The sequence below is a fragment of the Protopterus annectens genome, chromosome 3.part1, assembly GCF_019279795.1.
Source record: "Protopterus annectens isolate FY-2018-M chromosome 3.part1, PAN1.0, whole genome shotgun sequence".
Taxonomy (NCBI): domain Eukaryota; kingdom Metazoa; phylum Chordata; order Ceratodontiformes; family Protopteridae; genus Protopterus; species Protopterus annectens.
Genome location: NC_056732.1, coordinates 1,192,902,842 through 1,192,912,550, shown reverse-complemented (window position 1 = coordinate 1,192,912,550; position 9,709 = coordinate 1,192,902,842). Strand labels below are relative to the sequence as shown.

At 36.7% G+C, this 9,709-nt stretch overlaps 1 protein-coding gene across 9 annotated transcripts in view; it reads left to right on the top strand.

Annotated features, from left to right (window-relative positions):
* The first annotated feature begins 7,873 nt into the window (after nucleotides 1–7,873).
* Nucleotides 7,874–9,709, top strand: part of ADGRB1 (adhesion G protein-coupled receptor B1) — a 4,264,735-nt gene continuing 4,262,899 nt past the window's right edge. For all 9 annotated transcript variants that reach the window (XM_044067288.1, XM_044067286.1, XM_044067290.1 and 6 more), the window contains exon 1: nucleotides 7,874–8,632. The gene's annotated coding sequence lies outside the window, so the exon portion shown is untranslated. The remainder of the gene's footprint in view (nucleotides 8,633–9,709) is intronic.

Below are 9,709 nucleotides of genomic sequence, written 5' to 3'. Positions count from 1 at the left end.
CAGTTTGCTAATGTTTATATTTCTTCAGGGTTATTTTGTTTTAAACCAACATGTCATGCTGTCTTTTTTTTCTCTTTTGTATTTAACAATTTCACTGGTCAGTGTCACTATAAATAATATAAAATAACTTTGCCTCATTAAGAAGAAATATTATGAGCTGATATGGTTATTTATCCACATGATTTCATAGAAATCCAGGAAGAGAAACAATGTCATTATCCCTTATGAATGTTGGTTGACAACCATATTATCTATGCGCCAGAATTAAAACTAATTCAGTAGGGTAGTCCCTGCTTTCTTCCAAAACATTAAGCATTGCAGGAAATGTTTAAATGAGTTAGATCATCCCCTGGCAGTTCGTGCAGAGGTTTATGGCTCTACACTTCTAATGAGCTGCTTCCTGTAGCCAACAGTATAGAGTTTGATTCCTTCCACCTCCAGTTGTGTACTGTGCGGCTCTGGGCAAGTCACTTAACCAGATAGTACTCCCTGGTCATCTCTGAAAAATGCTACCTCTGTCCTGGTCAACTAATGTAACAAAAAGGAGAGAAAAGCTGTGTTACTAGTCTTGTAGTAATATAATAATGCAAGTCTATTTGCAGTCTCCATTAAGCTAGTGAACACGATATCTGTATTTATAGAGGAAGAACCGTGTTTTTGCTTAAAAGCAAAAGCAGTAGCAATGGTGTGGATCAAAAATAATTCACCCTTACCCCAAATGTACAACCATGCAAACAGATTTTTTTTTTTTTTTTGAAAATCCAACATGCACTTTGGTGCCTATCCCTCTGAGACAGCAGCATATAAGGCAAGGTCCATAACTCTCATCCTATTACCTCCAGAATTAGTGTTGAATCCAGAAACAACTAGAGACAATCAGGGACACTTTCTAAAATATTAGTTCTGTTGAAAGGATGGCAGAATAAGACGACATGAATTAACATATGTTTTGTAAAGTTAAAAAAGTCTATAACTCTAATTACTGTCATTACTTATTAAATGTAATTCATAATCTTTTCTCCCCAGTTTAACAGTTTTAGGAAAAATTAGGAGGTACAGAGCAAATTTCTGAGCCAAAATATGGGACACTCCTGAAAATCAGGCATAGTTGAGGGGTATGTTCATTGGACTTTGTAGCAGTATCTAGTATTTGAATACATATGCATAGGGGGTCTGTACTAGTTCATCGAGGTCTAATTACAACAAATGGTTGTTCATCGAACCGAAATCACAGAGCAGCCATTCATTGAATGTTCACATCAGCAAACATTTTCCCAGGGAAGGAAATGACTTGGCCAAAATATGGAAATTTGCCTTTTTTCCCCACTGTAGTGTGATCTCAGAGTTGGCATATATAAGTAGGGGGTGGGGGGATGCAGCCTCCACATTGAGGGGTGTGGGAGCATAGCCCCTCACTTTGGTGGGTTTGATGCACTGCGGTGTGTGTTTGTGTGTGTGTGTTGGTTGGTCTTTTGACCAAGTCATTTCCTTCCCTGGGAAAATGCTTGCTGATGTGAACATTCAATGAACAGCCGTTTGGTGATTTTGGTTCAATGAACAGCCATGCGCTGTAATTAGACTTTGCCAGACTGATACAGACACATGCACAGGGCATACAGTATCCACTCTTACCTCTCATAGTCAAGGCAAATAAATACAATACATAAAATGCATGTATTTATTTGTTTGTTTGCTTGTTTGTATTTGTTTTCTGGGGTAGAACATTGATCTCCAAAGATCTTTTTTGTTATAACAAATAAAGCCCATTTGTTATAACAAATAAAATTATTTGCTGTAGCAGAAATGAAATGAGTGCCCTTATAATTAGGCATGAGAGGTATTTAGTTTGATTAATGTACATAGTTGCTCATTTATTTACTTGAATTTTTTTTTTTTTTTGAGTGGATCAGTCCAATAGGAAGAGTCTGGCCTTGTAGTCATAACTACAGCAGGTGTTAGCAAATAGAAACAGTCCACACTGTCAAACAAAATGCATTACATAAATGTAAAAAAGAAAAGGGATTCATGATACTTTAGAAGAGGCAGCATGAAGTAAATATTATACTTTACAATAAAAGTACAGGTTTGTTATCTTTACAGCAGAATCTATGGAAAAAATACAGACAATTTTACAAATAGAACCACAGTTTTGTCAACTCTCTTACTTAGAAAACTATGGCAGTGTTTTGCTGCAGGCTTAGTAATAATGTTATACTATTGTTGAACTGCATTAGGCAAATGGTGCCCAAAAAGAGGTTTGAATGCAAACTGTGCTTAAAAAACATGTGCACAAAGAGTAATATAGAACATCTGTGGGGTTTTTTTGTTGTGTGTGTGTATGTGCCTTTAAAACAGATGATCCACACAAGCCGTCTGGTATCTTTCATGCTTATGGTATGCTGCCTCTGTGGTTTAGATACACTTTGTCACAAAAAAATGTCTTCAGTACTAGAAATAGCATCATAACATCTGCTGAGGTTTGACACAGAGACTTCATGGAAATTTTACAGGAAGGCAACTGTCCAGAATTTCCTATAAGGACAAGTGAGCATATGAACTGAAAGTAATTTTTACTGCAAATCTGAAGAGAAATTATCCCAGAAGAAAATGAATTATAATAAAAAACATAAATATGTCACAATGAATTTTCAGCTACATGGGTATATTTGGTTTCAAATAAACATTCCCTAAATAGCAAAGTTAAATGGGAAGTCAGTAGTAAATTTAGCTACCATTAAGTGTTTACTAGAAAACAGATAAGCAGGATAAAAAAGGATGATTGTACTCTTCTGATTGTGGCTAAGTACTTCAGTACCTTATCAAACTATCTATGCTGCCAGAATGTTGTTGTGGATATGGCCTTTAAATTTCAGCCAATAGCCTTCAACCAAAGTACCTACACTAAAAATAAATGCACTGCTGAGGCATATGCGTATATTTAATAATACTGAGAAATTGTGTTTCTTCACAATGTGACATACACTTTGTCAACTTTGTATTTGAAACTATTACCGAGGAATGATAATTTCTAGATTTCAAAGTATGCAGACAACTACAAACTGGATTTGTGATACAGAAGGATTAGACATCAAGTCTGAATAATTAGCTGAAGCAGATCGAAGTGTGAGGTAAAACACTGGAATACGTTTTAGTTTGCAGAAATGTAATATTATATATTTCAGACATCATAACATAAAGAAAGATGCATGCTTGCTATCTCAACCATTAAAAGATGTCCCTGAATATAAAGGCATAGGAATAATGATTTCCCCAATGCTATTCTTTTAGCACACATGCTAATATAAAGAAGAACTAAAGCAATGAAACAAACAGGACATATGTTAAGGAACCTTTCCACTAAAGATAAGTAATGTTTGACTTCTTAGACAAAACATATAAAAGATCAGTAATAGAGTGAAACAAGCATATTCAATTGGGCAATTAAAATGCTTGAAAAAGTTCAAATGAAATTCATGAAAAGAGCAACATCAATCAAACACTGACAGATTTAAACATTTAAACCTGTATACATTAGAAGCACATAAAGGGGAAAGTAATTATGGCTTATAGAATTTTTAAGGATTTTATTAAATATGGAAAATATATAATAGCAATTTTAGTCATAAACACAACAATATGAATTTCCATATAGAAGTATCCAAAACAAATTTTCAATACAGTTACAATATTAAAAATGGCTATGATGTGGAACAAACTTTCACAAAAGATTTGAGGGTCAGAAATATCAAAGTTCTAAAAAACTTTAGGCAGGTGTAATGGGTGATCATACATTTGATCCTGATATCAGAGAATCAGTGTTCCTAGTTGGCCTTCTAGTCTGAGCATAGCAACACGAATAATGAACATATGAACAGTCAATAGGTTCATAGGTTCATAGGTTCATACTAGGCTATCTGCCCAAGGGCATTTTTAAGCCTAGCCCATAGTTATGTGGCTTTCGCCACCCCTTTAGTTTGAATAAAAACTATGCCTATCATTTTGCTGTGCCTCTGTCAAGCAGTGACACTGAAGTAATCCCTGGGGTATATCTGCAATCTCCCATCCATTGGTCAAGATTCCTCTTGAACAAGGCCAGAGAGGTGCTCTGCCTCACATGTACCGGGATTTTGTTCCACAGCATGGTTGTAATTTAATTAGTTATCTGTTTAGTGAAGAAGCTTTGCTTTTTCATGCAATTATTTACTATCCCTACCAAATGAAGGCCTTACTAGTGATGTAGTAGAAGTGATTCAGTCTATACAACTTGGCAACTCCTTAATGGAAGCTACAGCAAAGAATGTCATAGCATGCCTTCAAGTTTGAATTTGCTAATCACAAAAAAATTATTAGTCAGCTACAGCACAAGATGACTTACTATCATCTCTGTCACCCATATTATAAGCAAATAGATGTAGAAATATAATTGGATCAAAGGTGATACAGCATACTTTTTAGATCACAGATGAATGTATCTACTATTAGTTTATATATATATATATATATATATATATATATATATATATATATATATATAAACATATATATATATATATATATATATATATATATATATATCTGACCCAGCAACAGGCCTGAAGAGAAAAGTTCCAGATCCCAAGGTATAAACATATTCACCAAACAGGCATAAATTAGTACATACATACTACATACGTGCAGACATTGAAAACAGGTACACGCGTCAATAGTAATCGGAACTTGAAGCAGATCATAATAAATACCCAAACAGTGTTAGTCATGTGTGCTCGACTAACCCATTTGGGTGCTTGATCTAGGCCAAAAATATAAAAAAATAAAAAGGAAAACGTGTGCATATTTCGTTAAACTGAGCAGAGAGAGAGTCTTACTGCATTGAGGTATATATCAAATACTTAATGTATCGAGTCTAAATGTTTTTAGTATTACCACTTGCCCTCTCTGCGCAGGACAGTCCCTAGTTGGGCAATTGTGACCTGCGGGGCAAATGTCCTGTGATTTTAGGACAAAAAGTGTTTTCTAAGTTTTCTTTAACTGCTGTATAAAGCAATTGTCTTTATCTGAAACACCTAAATGTTAAATGAAGTAGTATAAACTCAAATGCTACAAGAATACGTTTTCAATTTGGAAATAAAAGTGAAGTTCTGCCCTTTCCACTGGTCGTAGGTATGGTTTGTCCTGCAAAAAGTCATGTTTCTACAAAAAAATCCCACTTTCGGCATTTCAGAAGGCGGCAACACTAAAGGTGCCAACTGCGATGCTCTTCTGCTTGGTAAATGCGAGAAATCGTAAATACGTAAACTACGTCCAGTGACCCTGGAGTAAAACATATAGAATGCAAATCGGAGTAACGTGTAACAGTTTTAGTTATAAATCATGGTCTAACTCACTAATAGCTATCCAGGAAAAATATAGTTAACTGATCTGCAGTTCATTAGAACTAATGGAAAATTTCAGAAGAAGGAGCAAATATAGTTTGAAAGAGGTGGCTGGGATACGTCGTGAGAGCAAGGGGGCGACTGTAATGGGCGGGAATAGTACTACGCATGATGTACTAAAAGCAAGAGGTGAGGGGCATACCTCTCAGCGGTCCAGATTTTCGCAGAACGTCCATATTTTTTATTCATATTTTTGGACTGTTCCTCATAAAATGTGTGGTTTTCTGTCAAATCACCGAGGACTGAAGTCACTAAATAATGACGTATCTGAGGTTCAGACTTCATATCCTACAGAAAATGCATATTGATGCAGAACCTGTTATTCTAACAACTTTCTAAAGTTTATAAGAGCAGTATTAAAATTATTGTTGGGCATTTGTCCCCCTGTTGTCTTAGGTTTTGTCCAGATTTCTTGATCTAAGAGGTTGAGAGCTAAGTGAGTAACAGACGAGAAGAACTGAAGAAGATAAAAATAGTACGGTATATAACCACGAGACGCCAAAGAGTTTATCAGAAAGTAAAATGTTTAAAATGAAAAGGTAAAGTGAAGTTTGTGAGCTGTGCCTTCAGTTAAATTGTATACGCTCACTGTTACACTGTAGTGTAGCGTTATGGGGCTTCTTCTTTCACTGACTAAAAATCCATTCATATACAGCTGTGTCCGAAACTTATTATGCACCCCCCCCCAAAAAAATGCATATTTTTCGGTATATGGTTCAAATGACTTTTTGTCTGCAAGAGTTCATAAAGCGTAATGTTTATTTTATCATTGTAGTACTGAGTATCTATGTTTATTACCCTAGCCTTAAAAACTGCCACAAAAACATATTTCATTCTGAAGATGGATGTCGTATCCCCATGACAACAGCTGCGAGCGATCTTTAAAAATGTTTTCTGTCTGGGTTCGTCATGAACAAAACACATTGTATCTACGAGTTGGCACCAATTTATTTCACAAAATGTAAATGGGTTAGTTAATTAAAATAATGGGTGCTAGTGGGTTTTACAGTAAATGCTCGTTCATGTTGTCTAGGTTAAATGATCCCTGCTAAAGTACTTTAACTACATCTTTATAATTTTACTTTAGTTCCTCAGCTTAACAAATGATGGTTTCCACATAATGCATACCGTCACTCTCAAATGTACCTTGTTATGAGTCTAAAAATGTCCATGATCTTAACAGTTCCACATTGAATGGGTCTGTTACGTCTTTAGTCTTAACATTATAATGATATCCATGGTAAATTATAACGAATCCAATTAATTTAGCAACATATTTTCATAGATATAAAGTAATACGTTTAACCATCCTGTGAGCTTCTGGTTGAAAGCATTAGTACGCTGTTAGGAGAGGGTTCCACATTTTGCCCATTTGGCCCACGTCTCGAGAGGTTGTTCCACATATTTATAGATGGAAGGTCGAGCGCTAGATGCGCGCGCCACACACAGAGAGAGACACACACACACACACACACACACACACACACACGTATCACGGCGCGTGTTCTATATATATATATATATATATATGTATATATATATATATATATATATATATATATATATATATATATATATCAATTAAGCCTAAAAGTTTAGTATTACAGTCTCTGAAAAGTATTTTTTCTGAGCTCTACAAAATAATCACATAATCCGCTGCACTGTTAGATGTCTCCTAGGAAAAAGTACTCCATCTATTGCTATGCCTCCATACAGCCATGAAAAGGGAGCAATATTCTCAGCTCGACGTGCAGAATGGATATGAAAGGAGATGCCCATCTGCCCGTATGCAATTCTGTCCGGTAATATAGACAACTGTCACAGAAATAATTACTGTTCTTTCTGTACTTCTCTAAAGATTTGCTACAGATAATCCAACTATCGCCATTCGATAACTTTTGGTCCTTGTGATTGTTGGTATTCTACGGTACATTAGTATCGCACTTCATCCTGCTGTCACATTTTCAGACAGCGCACTGCAGTATCTTACCGTTTTCACCTCATCCCGGGTCAACCCATCCGGTCCCTGATAACGCCACTTTAGGGTATACCGATGCAGTACTATTGTATAACTGGGTAAGTGCAGTTGACAATGAACCTTGCAGTTTACTGTAAGCAAAGAATCTTAGATATGGTATGCGTTCAGACAGCGCAGCACACCACTAGCTGTTATTTGCCCTTTCCTGACTACCTAGCCGTTTTTATGAAATAACTAGTTCCCATGTTACTAGTTTAATTTAGATGATGCGTACATTTTCAAACCATGCCCATTTTCAAACTGAGATAATCTGACCCTTTCAGTCCTTTCATTGGCATCGTGCCCCCCCCCCCCCCAACACACGCACACACACACACACACACACGCCAACGTTAGTTTAAGAGCCTCCTGGTCCTCTCCTCCTGTGAATTATAATCTGTGATTACTAGGATACAGTTCTTTTGGAACCACCGTCAGCCCCCTCCCACCACCGTAGGGGGGAAGGAGATGCGTTACTTTGGGAGCTTCCTTTGATTCAGCTGTTTGAATACTCTTTTTCAGCGTTCACTTGGTGTGTGTGTGCTCTATGCACGTCCAGACACTCACATTGTGTATTTTTCACTGCTGCATCCCTATTTCTTTGGCTTTCTCACACTCAGCTGTCCCTCTCTCGCTCGGAGTCGCTCTTGTTCTCACACATGCACTCTCTCTCGCTCCTTCTTTCCCTCTCGCTCTCCCTCTCTCTGTAATGTGTGATTTGGAAAGCTTATAAAAACCCTGATGTAATTCTTAATGCAGCCCCTGGCTACAAAGACTGGATCTGGTTTCAGTGAGATTCAGAAGCCGAGAGCGGAAAGGGAGAACAGAAGCTTCTAGTGGGGATCAAATACCACAGCATATAACCACCAGGATCCTGCTGATCGAGATTGCCCTTGCTGGGCACAGCATCCCTGAGCTTTGAGAATACTTTTCCTTCTCATTTTTGGATCTAGTAGTTTTCTTGACGTTATTGAAAGTGTATTTCGTTAGGATTTATTCCAAGAAATTGTATATCAGCAGGCATTCTGCAACTGCTATATGTAGGCGTATTTCCAAAGTTAGAAAGGAAAACAGCTTGGTTGAAGATCTACAAAGATTGTTTTACCTTGGTTTATTTTAAAATAATTTAAATAACAATTTGGAAGATGAGAGAAAGCGACCATTCTTAGCAGTATATTTTAAGGTAAGAATCGTTTGCATTTAACACCATAAAGGTAATTTATATTATGAAATTTTATTCTAAAAAGGTATATATTCGCAGATCCGGCCAGGATTGCTCGCTCCACACATATCTTATAGGGGTGCTTTGTGCAGTTAATACATATGCTTATCGTTTACGTTTGTACTTGCCTTTTGCTTGTTAATTATTTGAGCAGCCTTATGTGTGTGTGTATGAGAAATCAGATAAAGATTACAGACTGAGAGTATATATATATATATATATATATATATATATATATATATATATATATATATATATATATAGTCAAATAAGGTTACGTGCAAGGGTTTTGTGCGTGTGCGTGTGTGTGTGTGTGTGTGCGCGCGTGTGTGTGTTGGTGGTGGTTGTGGGTGGTGGCCTGGGCTAAGCTATCATCCTTTTTTTCAGAAACTGTCCAGGGAGAACAAGAACCGCCAAAATCTCTGACCCACATGAACTGTCCTATCCATAACACCGTATGGCTAGTAGCAGTTGCTGTTATAACCAAAGTGGGTTCATAATATGGTACAACACTGCACATTGGCACATAAAAAGTTGATAATGACTGTCACTAGAAAACACCCAGTACGTAGGTGCACCTGTTTATGTTAAAGGACCCTAAGAATATTACAGGTTCTAAATCTAAATGGAGACATAAAGAAAAGCATTATCTAACACAGCAGTAGATGGAAAGCTGCGTTTTTTTTTATAAAACGATATGTGTTCATGATCTTTTTTACCCCTCCATACCCAAAGCACTACCACATTTTATAAACACACAACCCTTTTCAAACACCAGGGCATAAAGCCTTTTAAGCAGGGGTGGCATAATTACATGGCAGAGTTCTGATCACGATACCATTGCAGTGACAGATGTAGGAGTTCTTGATGCATTTGCCACTTTAAAGGATTTTAATCACCTTGTGTGGGATGGAAATCTAGAGCTTCGTTAAATATCTTTTCCTTTTGAAAAGGTGAAGTTACCCCTTCACAACATAGCCTGCTAGGGGGTATTTTCTTTATCATTTTGTGTAATCCTTATTTTGGAACTACTTGTTG